Here is a 13,380-nt window from a genome sequence, read left to right on the forward strand (position 1 = left end):
TTTATTTTATTTTTTGCGGTACTGGGGATCGAACTCAGGGCCTTGTGCTCGCGAGGCAAGCACTCTACCAGCTGAGCTATCTCCCCAGCCCCATAGAAGTTTTAGAGCCTACTTCCTGTATGTGGAAATTTGGGAGCTGTATAAGGATTCTCCAGAGAAACAGAACCAATAGCACATGTAGAGATAATAGAAGATTTATTATGAAGGATTGGCTTACATGATTATTGGGGTTCACAAGTCCCACAATATGTCACCTATAGGATGAAAACCCAGGAAAATCAGTGGTATAGTTCAATTCTGAGTCCAAAGGCCTGAGAATGAGGTGAGCCAATTGTGTAAGTCCTGGTCTGAGACTAGAGGCCCAAGAACTAGGAGCACTGATGTATCAGAGCAGGAGAAGAAAGATATTCCAGTTCAAGAAGAGAGAGCAAATTTACCCTGCTGCCACCTTTTCACTGTATTCAGTTGCTCAGGGGACTGAATGATGCTCACCCACTTTGATGAGGGACATCTGCTTTACTCAGTCACCAATTTATTTTTTTATTTATTTTTATTGTAAACAAATGGGATACATGTTGTTTCTGTTTATACATGGAGTAACAGCATACATTTACATAGGGTAATGATGTTTGAATCATTCTGTTATTTTTTTCCTTCCCCCCCACCCCTCCCACCCCTCTTTTCCCACTATACAGTCCCACCTTCCTCCATTCTTGCCCCCTCCCACCCCCCATTATGTGTCATCATCCGCTTATCAGTGAGATCATTCGTCCTTTGGATTTTTGAGATTGGCTTATCTCACTTAGCATTATGTTCTCCAATTTCATCCATTTACCTGCAAATGCCATAATTTTATTATTCTTTATAGCTGAGTAATATTCCATTGTATATATATATATACCACAGTTTCTTTATCCATTCATCAATTGAAGGACATCTAGGTTGGTTCCACAGTCTGGCTATTGTGAATTGAGCAGCTATGAACATTGATGTGGCTGTATCTCTGTAGTATTTTAATTATTTCCTGTCTTCTACTACTTTTGCTGTTATTCTGTTCTTCTTTTTCTAGGGCTTTGAGCTGTAATGTTAGGTCATTTAGTTGTTGACTTTTCATTCTTTTCTGGAATGCGCTCCATGCAATGAATTTTCCTCTTAGTACCACTTTCATAGTGTCCCAGAGATTTTGATACGTTGTATCATCATTCTCATTGACCTCTAAGAATTTTTTAATCTCCTCCCTGATGTTTTCTGTTATCCATGTTTCATTCAATAGCATATTATTTAGTCTCCAGGTGTTGGAGTAATTTCTGTTTTTTATTTTATCATTGATTTCTATTCTCAGTCCATTATGATCTGATAGAACACAAGGCAGTATCTCTATTTTTTTGCATTTCCTAAGGGCTTCTTTGTGGCATAACATATGGCCTATTTTCGAGAAGGTTCCATGTGCTGCTGAGAAGAAAGCGAATCTGCTCGTTGATGGATGGAATATTCTATATATGTCTGTTAAGTCTAGGTTATTGATTGTGTTATTGAGTTCTATGGTTTCTTTGGTTGGTTTTTGTTTGGAAGATCTATCTAGTGGTGACAGTGGTGCATCAGAGTCACCCAGAATTATTGGGTGTGGTCTATGTGATTCCTGAAATTGAGAAGGATTTGTTTGATGGACAGGGATGCACCATTGTTTGGGGCACAGATATTTACTATCGTTATGTCTTCCTGATTTATGGTTCCCTTTAGCAGTATGAAATGTCCTTCTTTATCCCTTCTGACTAACTTTGGCTTGAAGTCCACTTTATCTGATATAAGGATGGAAACCCCCACTTTTTTACTGAGTCCATGTGTGTGGTAAGTTTTTTCCCATCCTTTCACCTTTAGTCTGTGGATGTCTTTTTCTAATAGATGCGTCTCTTGCAGGCAACATATTGTTGGGTCTTTCTTTTTAATCCATTCTGCCAGTCTGTGTCTTTTGATTGATGAGTTTAGGCCATTAACATTCAGGGTTATTATTGAGATATGATTTGTAGTCCCAGTCATTTGGCTTATTTTTGGTTTTTAAGTTGGCCTGGTTTCTCCTTTGAGTGGTTTTTCTCTAAGGTAGTTCCTCCCTTTGCTGACCTCCATTGTTGTTTTTCATTTCCTCCTCATGCAATATTTTGTTGAGAACATTCTGTAGTGCAGGCTTTCTATTTGTAAATTGTTTTAACTTTTGTTTATCGTGGAAGGATTTTATTTCATGTTCAAATCTGAAGGTAAGTTTTGCTGGGTATAGGATTCTTGGTTGGCAACCATGTTCTTTCAGAGCTTGAAATATGTTGTTCCAGGCCCTTCTAGCTTTTAGAGTCTGGGTTGAGAAGTTGGCTGCTATCCGTATTGATCTCCCCCTATCTGTAATCTGATGCTTTTCTCTCGTGGCCTTCAAAATCCTATCTTTATTTTGAATGTTAGGCATTTTCAGTATAATGTGCCTTGGTGTGGATCTGTTGTGATTTTGTGCATTTAGTGTTCTGTAAGCCTCTTGATTTGATTTTACATTTTATTCTTCAGGCTTGGGAAATTTTCTGATATTATTTCATTGAATAGGTTGTTCATTCCTTTGGTTTGTATCTCTGTGCCTTCCTGAATCTCAATAATTCTTAAATTTGGTCTTTTCATGATGTCCCATAGTTCTTGGAGATTCTGTTCATGATTTCTTACCATCTTCTCCATTTGGGCAACTTTATTTTCAAGATTAAATATTTTATCTTCATTGTCTGAGGTTCTGTCTTCCAAGTGGTCTAGTCTTTCGGTGATGCTTTCCATTGAGTTTTTTTATTTGGTTTATTGTTTCCTTCATTTCAAGGATTTCCATTTTTTTTTTAATCTCTATCTCTTTGTTGAAATGATCTTTTGCTTCCTGTAGGTGCTCTTTCAGCTTATTGGTATTATCATTGGTTGCCTGCATTTGCTCTCTTATCTCATCCTTTGCTTCGCGAATCATCTTAATCATGTATAATCTGAAGTCCTTTTCTGACATTTCTTCTACCATACTGTCATTGGATTCTATTAATATAGAATTTAGATTTGTTTGGATCATTTTCTTCCCTTGTTTTTTCATGTCGTTCATGTATCTTCCCCTCTAGCAGTGCAGATCTGGGGTATTGCAGATTTCCCCCTATAGGCTTATAGTGGCCCTATAGGTTTCCAAAACCCTTTCTTTAAGGGGAGATCAATATTAGCAGTGCCCAATTCAGACACTATGCAATCCTAGACCAAATAGCCCCTATGAAGACAATAACAAAATTGTCATAATAAACAGAATGAGTTCAAATATTATCTTCAGTAAAACAAATACATTTGCAATAAGGTCTGCAGTTTCAAATGGAGGACAAAGAGGATGCAGAGGGATGTAGAATGTGGCTGTTAATGGGATAAGAAAAGGATATACAGAAGTTCTAGAAAGGGTGAGTGTGTAATCAAAAGAAATTGGATGTTAGCATGCAAAAAAGGGAGAAAGAGACTCTGAGGGAACAGGTAAACAAAAGGAAAAGAGAGCAAGAAAAGTAAAGAAATAAAAATTTAAACTTTTTCAATAAGGAGAAAAAAGAAAATCGACAGTATAACAGTCATATAGTAATGAAACCTCCCAGAGTTCAGTGGCCTGATGCATGAGAGGTACCTGACAATAAGCTTCAAGCCTCCAGCAGGCATCTCAGAATGGGATTTGCCCCACCTAAAGATCAGAGCTATGGCTTCCAGGATTCCAAGATGACCGCTCTGGCTTCAAAATGTGTTGGCAAATGGGGAGCTGCAGCTCAGGGTGTGGCCGTGGTCAGCAGGAGGTCCTGGAGTCGGGATGCGGTTGGTCAGGCAGGGGTCCTGGAGGTCGGGTGTGTTTGGTGTTGTTGTGGGATCCTGGAGGCCAGTTGCAATCAGTCGGTCTGGGGTCCGGGTGATAGGGCGCAGTCAGTTGGTCTGGGGGTCCTGGTGGCAGGGAACAGTCAGTCGATGTCTCAGTCACCAATTTAAATGCAAATGTTTTCCACTCCTGCACCTAAGAATAATGTTTTTCCAGCTTCTGGCAACCCCCAGACCAGTCAAGTTGACACATAAAATATACAATCACAGGACTAGGGGTGTAACTTATTGGTAAAACATTTGTCTGCTATGCACAAGGCTGTGTTCCATCCTGAGTACTGCAAAAATTAGCCATCACGAAATATTGTGCTTGTTTTACATTTGAACTGGCAAAGACATTCTTAGTACTAACTTGTACATTTTTGCAATACAATGCTTCAAAAACTTATTGGATGAGCTGGAGTTGAGGCTTAGTGGTAGAGCAATTGCCTAGCATGTGTGAGGCATTGGGTTCAATCCTCAGCACCACATAAAATAAATAAATAAAATAAAGGTATTGTGTCCATCTATAACTAAAAAAATACTTTAAAAATTATAGGAAACTTTCAAGAGGGATAGATGTTTTCCTTAACTTGTTCTTGGTGACTATTCCATGAGTGTATACATATATTTAGACTCAAATGGTAATCATTAAACACGTGTGTTTTAAGTCAACTATACCTGTATAAGATTGTTAAAACAAAAAATTTTCTAGTTTCTGAGCTATTTACTTTGAATCATTTCCACTTACTGCTAATAATAATAATAATATCCAGAGCTCTTTCCTATGAATAGTTCTTGAATCTGCCTTATTTCTTTGCTTCCCCACTTCTATTCTGTTCTCTCTTAAGAGAAGACACATTTGCAATCTATCTTTTGCTACAAGGTCGAATATGGGTAAGCCTTTTTGGTTAAAGGCTTTTTTAATTTTTTCCCCCACTATTTTGGATCTTAAAGCAATTGCATTTCCAATACTTCAAGGTCCAAAGTTTCTGGATATGTGATTTATTTTTGCTGGAAGGGAAAAGGCCAGTTCCCTTCTAAGCTCATCTTTTTGTCTGTAATGCAGCCATTATTTGCTGATACGTGCTATCCATTTGATTCTTTCCAACCCATTCCCCTAGAGCTTTAGGCTCAAGAGCATATGGTGTGCTTTTTGTGTTACTACAGGCACCAGCTTACTAAATATTTTGTCATTGCATAACATGATGTTCCAGAAAGAGTCTGTGGTCTTTCAGTTCAACATTTATTCTTTCCTAACATCTTCCCCACTGTCTGGTAAGAAATTTTCTCTGACTTCCTGTCCAATTTCCTTTTAAGTCTTGTTAGGTTACTGGAGCTGCCGTGGTGTGACATTGACAAGGAACTCCTGGGTTCCTGTTCAGGAAACTTAGTTTAATAGCAGTAGCAGCCTCATCAGCATAGCCATCTTGAACTTGGTTTAACACCATTTCCCCTTTTGCTCTCTTATGTTTGTGGCTTCCTGTTTTACTAATTTTTAAAGTCATCTTAACGGCTCCATCCTTTGTGACCCTTTCTGAAATGACTATCTGTATTACATTCCCTATATTTGAAATACTTAGAAATGTTTCTGTTTTCCTAACATAAATTTTGTTTATTGACACAAATTGATTGACATCCCTGGAATCTCCAATATGCATGTTATAATTTCCAGCCACCTGGTTGCTAAGCTAATGCTGTTGTTACAGCAGAATTCCACTTCCTTTATCAATATCTATATTTGTTAGGGTTAGAAATGCTAATCACAGATCCCACACTCAGTGAAATAACACAGGTTTTTTCATTGCTCATTACAGAGTCTGGTATGTGTAGGAAGTGAAAGTGTTCGTGTGCCCTGCTCCATGCATTCATTTAGGGACTAGATTGACAAACATCCACCATCTTCAAAATGTAACTGCCAAAATGTCTTTGGGAGTTGCCTACAGGTAGGAGATGAAGAGAATGTGGAAGAATGTTCAGAGTATTTTAGAAGGCAGGCCTGGATGCAATATCCTTCACTTCTGTTCACATTTTATTGCCCAGAACTCAATCACGTGGCCCCAAGAAACGGCTGAAATGTTGGTCAAGATAGTTTATCTATGTGATCAGGAGACCATAGAATTAGTTTGGTAAAACATTGCATTGTCTCTGCCACAAAACAAAACAAACAAATAAAAAATAAAAAATAAAAAAAACAAATTCTTTGTATTTATAGTTTGTATGGTATTATATTTTTATATTATATTTTTTACCTTTTTAGTCTTTCTGTATTCTTCTCCTTCAGGTGTTCTTCTTTGTAAGTTGCATATATATCATTGATTCAAATATACAGACTTTTTCATATTTTAACACATCTGAAATTAGATATATCAATGAAATTTTGATATATGCCAAATGCCCATGTAACCCACACTCCGGCTGCTTCTAAGATCTGCTGGTGTCCTTTAGTATTATTGAGTTTCACTGTGCTCTGTCTATATATAGATTTGTGTGTGTGTGTGTGTGTGTGTGTGTGTGTGTGTGTGTATGTGTGTGCTCACACTAAGGAATTGAACCCAGGGTCTTGTGCATGCTTATCAAGCATTTTATCACTGAGCTATAATACCCCAGCCCTATACAGACTTTAAAAAATACTTACCTTGCTTGAAATTTATTACACCTTTTGAATCTGTGTTGATTTGTATCTTTCATTATTTCTGGAAAATATTCAGCTATTATCTTTGCTCTATTCTCTTTCTGGAACTCTTATTAGGTTAGGTTTTTCACTTTTCTCTTCACATATCTTATTCTTTCATTCTTTGTTGTTCTGTGTTTCATTTTGGATAATTTCTTCTGATCAATCTTTGACTTCATTAATCTTATCTTTTTTTTTTTTAATTTATGAATTCATGTAATGAATAAATTCAAAAAAACAGATAAGCAATGATATAACAGGCAAATACAAACATTATAAGGATTTTAGAATTTTTAAAAGAAAAGTGTTTGTTAATTAAGAATAAAATACATTGTTACATTTCCAAAATACAGAACTGGATTCCAACAATTTAATAAGGCACAATGTTTAATAAGGCAAAATTCATACAGAAGATCAAATAAGATCACATTCTTTTGTATGTCTGGGGAGTGAGGGGGAGGAGGTATGAGAACTGAAGGAGATTAAATATTCATTTTAGAGCATTTACCATTATAAGGTCACATATAAATCAGATACAATAAACTATAGCTTATGTTGAGAATATAACTTGTTAAAATCACATTGCTGAATTACTTATTTTATCATTAAATTTTTATTATCTATACATCTATAGATATTCCTAATTCACAAGATTTCAATTACAGAAAATTAAGAAATCAGATCAAAAACAGTAATATGACCAAAGTAAAGGTCAATACTTTTTAAGTATCCTCTGTTGATACTCTGAAGTACCAAACTATGAAAAGTTAAAAATACTGATTATTCAATAATTTTGACCCATTGTTTTTGTTTCTCATAAATTATGAAGTGGGCTCAGAATGCAACAAACCTCAACACAAGTCTACGTGATTGTTGTAAAGTGCCTTTCAAGGTTAATATTCTTTCTCAACAGCACATCAATGTTAACCATTTAAATTAGTGAAAGAACTCTCTTAAACATCAATAGTAGGCAGAATCAACCAATTTAGTAGTGTATTTTGCAATACCAGCAATAGCAATTAATCTTATATCCCAGTTAATTCCCTTAGATGGAATTCTGAATAAAAAATGTTATCCAATTTATTCACAGCTGAAGGAATGAAGTTCTGGTGACTGCAGATGGTCTTTCTGCCATGGCTTTCTGGTATGACAATATATAAATGACCTTCATTAAACTAATGGATTTAAGTATATACTAAATTGAATACTGTCCTTCTTTACATGAATTCTTGAGATTGACCAAAGCTAGCTAAAAGTCTAGTAGCACCCAAATCAGTATTACCCTGTGAGTGTTCAATGATGTGTAATGGTTGTTAGTAAATTATTATTTTTTACATTAATTCTTAGTAAATATGAACCAAAAAATAAAAAAATAAAAAGCGAATGGAGGTATTTACATGCATGATGTTAAGACATACCCCCTTTCAACCTACATAACAAAGAAAACCAGTGGCAAAATATGTTAGGCCTCACGATATTTTCACATAATGCTATAAATATGAAGTTGGTTAGAAACTACTGTTACCCTTTGGTGGTACCAGATAAATTTTTAAAATAATATATAAGAAAATACACTTTTTCACTGATTTTATTTCAGAGAACCCTGATCCTTATGGCTTTGACCTCTATGACAGTATACATGACTTTGGTTCCCTCCCCAGAAGACCTAGAACTCCTAGGCACTGTTTTAGGTGAAGGAATCTCTCAGGATCACTCATCTCTCAAGTGAAATGTAAACTATCATGAGGCTGTCGTAACTACTTTGGGTCTAGAGTGGAGGATTTAAGGCACATACTTTCTGCCAGTAAATGAAGACACTGCTACCTGTAAAATTATGATGACTATAATAAAAATACTAAACGACATGGTATTAAATTCATTACTATAATGGGTTTAGTGCTTAATACAGAGATATAATGAGGAATCAGAACTATGTATTATAGGGCATGTTGCCTAAAAACCTATACAGCAGTCTTTACCATGGGGCATTAATCTTATCTTGAACTAAATTTAAACTACTTTTTGAGGTTTTTGTTTTGTGGTGCTGGGGATCCAATCCAGGACCTTGGGCATGCTAGGCAAGTGCCCTACCACTGAGCTATGACCTCCAGTCCTTCTTTGAGATTTTTAAAAGAAAATTTAAACCAGGTGTAGTGGTACACACTTGTATTCCCAGCTACTTGGGAGGCTCAGGCAGGATGATGACAAGTTTGAGGCCAACCTGGGCAGTTTAGGATATCTTGTCTCAAAATAAAATAAAAAGGACTGGGGATATAGTTCCATGTTAGTCTGTTTGTTGTTTCTGTTATGAAGGTACCTGGAAAAAAATAACTTAAAGGAGGAAAGATTTATTTTTGGCTCACATTTTCAGAAGTTTGAAACCAGGGTCAGCAGGCTCTGTGAGCCTGTTGGGAGGAAGACATCATGGCAGAGACTGAAAGAGCATGATGGAGCAGAATTGTTTACTTCATGGCATCCAGAAAGCAGAGAGATAGAGATAGAGATGGAGATGGAGAGAGAGAGTGAGAAATAGAGAGAAAGAGAGAGAGAAGAGAGAGAGAGAGAGAGAGAGAGAGAGAGAGAGAGAGAGAGAGAGAGAGAGAGAGAGAGAAATTTGAGTTGGGGACAAGATGTAGTCTCCAAGGGCAGGCCCCCAAGGACCCATTCCCTTCTACTAGGTACACCTACAGTTTCCACAACCTTCCAATAATGCCATCAAATATGAATTCACCAACAGTTTAATCCACTATTGAGTTCAGAGCCCTCATGAGCCAATCCCTTCCCAAGAGCCTAACCCTTGAACACTGCTGCACATGAAATTTTGGGGAACATTCCAGATAGATCTCTACCATAACAGTGGTAGAGTGCTTGTGTAGCTTGAGTGAGGCACTGGATTTAATCCCTAGTACTGGAGAAAAAAAATCAAATGGAACAATGCAGACATAGTTAAAAGTATAATGAACCCCCTATGCACCTGTCCACTGCTTCAACCATGATAAAATATGTTTAATTTTGACTTATCTATACCTCAAAACTTACCCTTAGACTCCCACAGGATTATTTTAATAAAAATCCCAGGGGGTGATCCAAGATGGCAGACTAGAGGGTGACTACATCTCCAGTCGCTCCAGAACCCAGGATTCAAGAAAGGGAGGCATTGAGAGACTCGGACTAAAATAGAACCACAGGGTGAGTCTCCCCCACCCAGTGAAGCTCAGCTGGGCAGCAGGCCCGGATTCGAGCGGCTTATTAGAGTAGGACAGGGCACATAGAGTCTCCCCCAGGCAGCTCTGAGCACTCTGGCAGTGGGCTCCTCCCACAGGGCCAGATTCTCCAGCCTCACGGAGCACACCCCCCAGTGAGAGCCTTTCTGCACAGAAGCAGCATGGCCAGCTCCGGCCCGCCTCACTGCCAGCTCCAGCCCGCCCTCAGGTTGCTTCAGAGACCAGCACAGGGCGCCAAGGACTTCCCCAAGCAGCCCAGCCCCCTCCGGCGGGAAGCGCCTTTCTAGGCTAGCTTCTTGGGGCAGACCGCCCAGTGAGAGCCTGTCTACACAGAGCCAGCTACAAGTCCCAAAGCCAGTGGAGACCTCTGACTTGCAAGCAGCCTCTGGGACCTGGGCTGGGCAGCAAGAGACCTCTCCAGGTCTCTCTCCCTGGAACCAGTAGCGGGCTAGGGGCAGCGTTCTTTAGAAGTACTACATTATCAAGTTAATCCAAGACTTCAGGCTACTGAAGGCTGGTAGGTGATACACTGGAAATCTACAGGGACACTATAAGCCAATAGAGGAAATCTACAATATCACAGAGTCCCACTGACATCTCACCAATATGAGAAAACAAGGGAAGAAAATGTCCGAAACAAACCTAGATACTATATCAATAAAACCCAATGACAGCACAGCAGAGGAAATGTCAGAAAGGGAGTTCAGAATGTACATAATTAAAACAATCAGGGAAGCAAACGAGGAGATGAAAGAACAAATGCAGGCATTAAATGAACACACCAATCAACAGTTAAAAGAGCAAATATGGGAAGCAAAAGAGCATTTCAATAAAGAGTTAGAGATACTGAAAAAAAACCAAACAGAAATCCTTGAAATGAAGGAAACAATAAACCAAGTTAAAAACTCCATAGAAAGCATAACCAATAGGATAGATCACCTGGAAGACAGAACCTCAGATATTGAAGACAAAATATTTAATCTTGAAAACAAGGTTGACCAAACAGAAAAGATGGTAAGAAATCATGAACAGAATCTACAAGAATTATGGGATATCATGAAGAGGCCAAATTTAAGAATTATTGGGATTGAGGAAGGCTTAGAGAAACAAACCAAAGGAATGAACAATCTATTCAATGAAATATTATCAGAAAATTTCCCAAATCTGAAGAATAAAATGGAAATCCAAGTACAAGAGGTTTATAGGACTCCAAATATACAAAATTACAACAGACCTACACCAAGGCACATTATTATGAAAATACCTAACATACAAAATAAAGACAGAATTTTAAAGGCCACGAGAGAAAAGAATCAGATTACATTCAGGGGGAAACCAATAAGAATATCAGATTTTTCAATCCAGACCCTAAAAGCTAGAAGGGCCTGGAACAACATTTACCAAGCCCTGAAAGAAAACGGATGCCAACCAAGAATTTTATACCCAGCAAAACTTACTTTCAGATTTGACGATGAGATAAGATCCTTCCACGATAAACAAAAGCTAAAGGAATTTACAAAAAGAAAGCCGGCATTACAGAACATTCTCAGCAAAATATTCCATGAGGAAGAGATGAAAACCAACGATGTAAATCAGCAACGGGAGGAACTAGCCTAAAGGAGAAACCAAATCATGTCAAAAAACAAAAATGAGTCCAATGACTAGGAATACAAATCATATCACAATAATAACTGTGAATGTTAATGGCCTGAACTCATCAATCAAAAGACATAGACTGGCAGACTGGATTAAAAAGAAAAATCCAACAATATGCTGCCTGCAAGAGACTCATCTCATAGAAAGAGATACCCATAGACTAAAGGTGAAAGGATGGGAAAAAACATACCATGCACACAGACACAGCAAAAAAACTGGAGTATCCATCCTCATTTCAGATAATGTGGACTTCAAGCCAAAACTAGTCAGAAGGGATAAAAAAGGACATTACATACTGCTTAAGGGAAGCATAAATCAGCAAGACATAACAATCATAAATATCTATGCCCTGAACATTGGCTCATCCATGTATGTCAAACAAATCCTTGTCAATTCCAGAAATCAAATAGACCACAACACAATAACACTAGGTGATTTTAACACACCTCTCTCACCGCTGGATAGATCGTCTAAACAAAAATTGAATAAAGAAACCATAGATCTCAATAACACAATCAACAATTTAGACTTAACCAACTTATATAGAATATACCATCCAACAAAGAACGAACACACTTTCTTCTCAGCAGCACATGGATCCTTCTCTAAAATAGACCATGTTTTATGCCACAAAACTACTGTTAGCAAATACAAGAAGATAGAGATACTACCTTGTACTCTATCAGATCATAATGGACTGAAATTGGAAATAAATGACAGAATAAAAAACAGAAACTTCTCCAATACTTGGAGATTAAATAATACATTATTATACGATGAATGGATAACAGAAGACATCAGGAGGGAAATTAAAAATTCTTAGAAGTAAATGAGAACAAAGAAACATCATATCAAAATCTCTGGGAAAAAAAAAAAACAAAAAGAAAAAAAAAATCTCTGGGACACTATGAAAGCAGTACTGAGAGGAAGAGTTATTTCATGGGGTGCATTCAACAAAAGAAGTAGAAATCAACAAATAAACGACTTAACATTACAGCTCAAAGCCCTAGAAAAAGAAGAGCAGACCAACACCAAAAGCAGTAGAAGACAGGAAATAGTTAAAATCAGAGCCAAAATCAACAAAATTGAAAAAAAAGAAACAATCGGAAAAATTAACAAAATAAATAGTTGGTTCTTTGAAAAAATAAACAAAATTGATAGACCCTTAGCCACACTAACAAAGAGAAAGAGGGAGAAAACTCAAATTACTAAAATTTGGAATGAACAAGGAAATATCACAACAGACACGAGTGAAATACAAAACATAATTAGAAGCTATTTTGAAAATCTATACTCCAACAGAACAGAAAACCTCGAAGACATCAACAAGTTTCTAGAGACATATGAATTACCTAAACTGAACGAGGAGGACATACACAACTTAAATAAATCAATTTTAAGCAATGAAATAGAAGAGGTCATCAAAAGCCTACCAACAAAGAAAAGTCCGGGACCAGATGGGTTCTCAGCTGAGTTCTACAAAACCTTTAAAGAAGAGCTCATTCCAATACTTCTCAAAGTATTCCATAAAATAGAAGAGGAGGAACCCTCCCAAACTCATTCTATGAAGCCAATATCACCCTGATACCTAAACCAGACAGAGACACATTGAGGAAAGAAAATTTCAGACCAATATCCTTAATGAACATCGACGCAAAAATTCTCAACAAAATTTTAGCAAATCACATACAAAAATATATTAAAAAGATAGTGCACCACGATCAAGTGGGTTTTATCCCAGGGATGCAAGGTTGGTTCAACATCCGGAAATCAATAACTGTCATTCACCATATCAACGGACTAAAAGTTAAGAATCACATGATTATTTCAATAGATGCAGAAAAAGCATTCGATAAAATACAGCATCCCTTCAAGCTCAAAACACTAGAAAAAATTGGGGTAGTGGGATCATTCCTTAACATTGTGAAAGCCATCTACGCTAAGCCCATG

This window comes from Sciurus vulgaris (genome assembly GCF_902686455.1).
Source record: "Sciurus vulgaris genome assembly, chromosome: 5".
NCBI classification, from domain to species: Eukaryota; Metazoa; Chordata; class Mammalia; order Rodentia; family Sciuridae; genus Sciurus; species Sciurus vulgaris.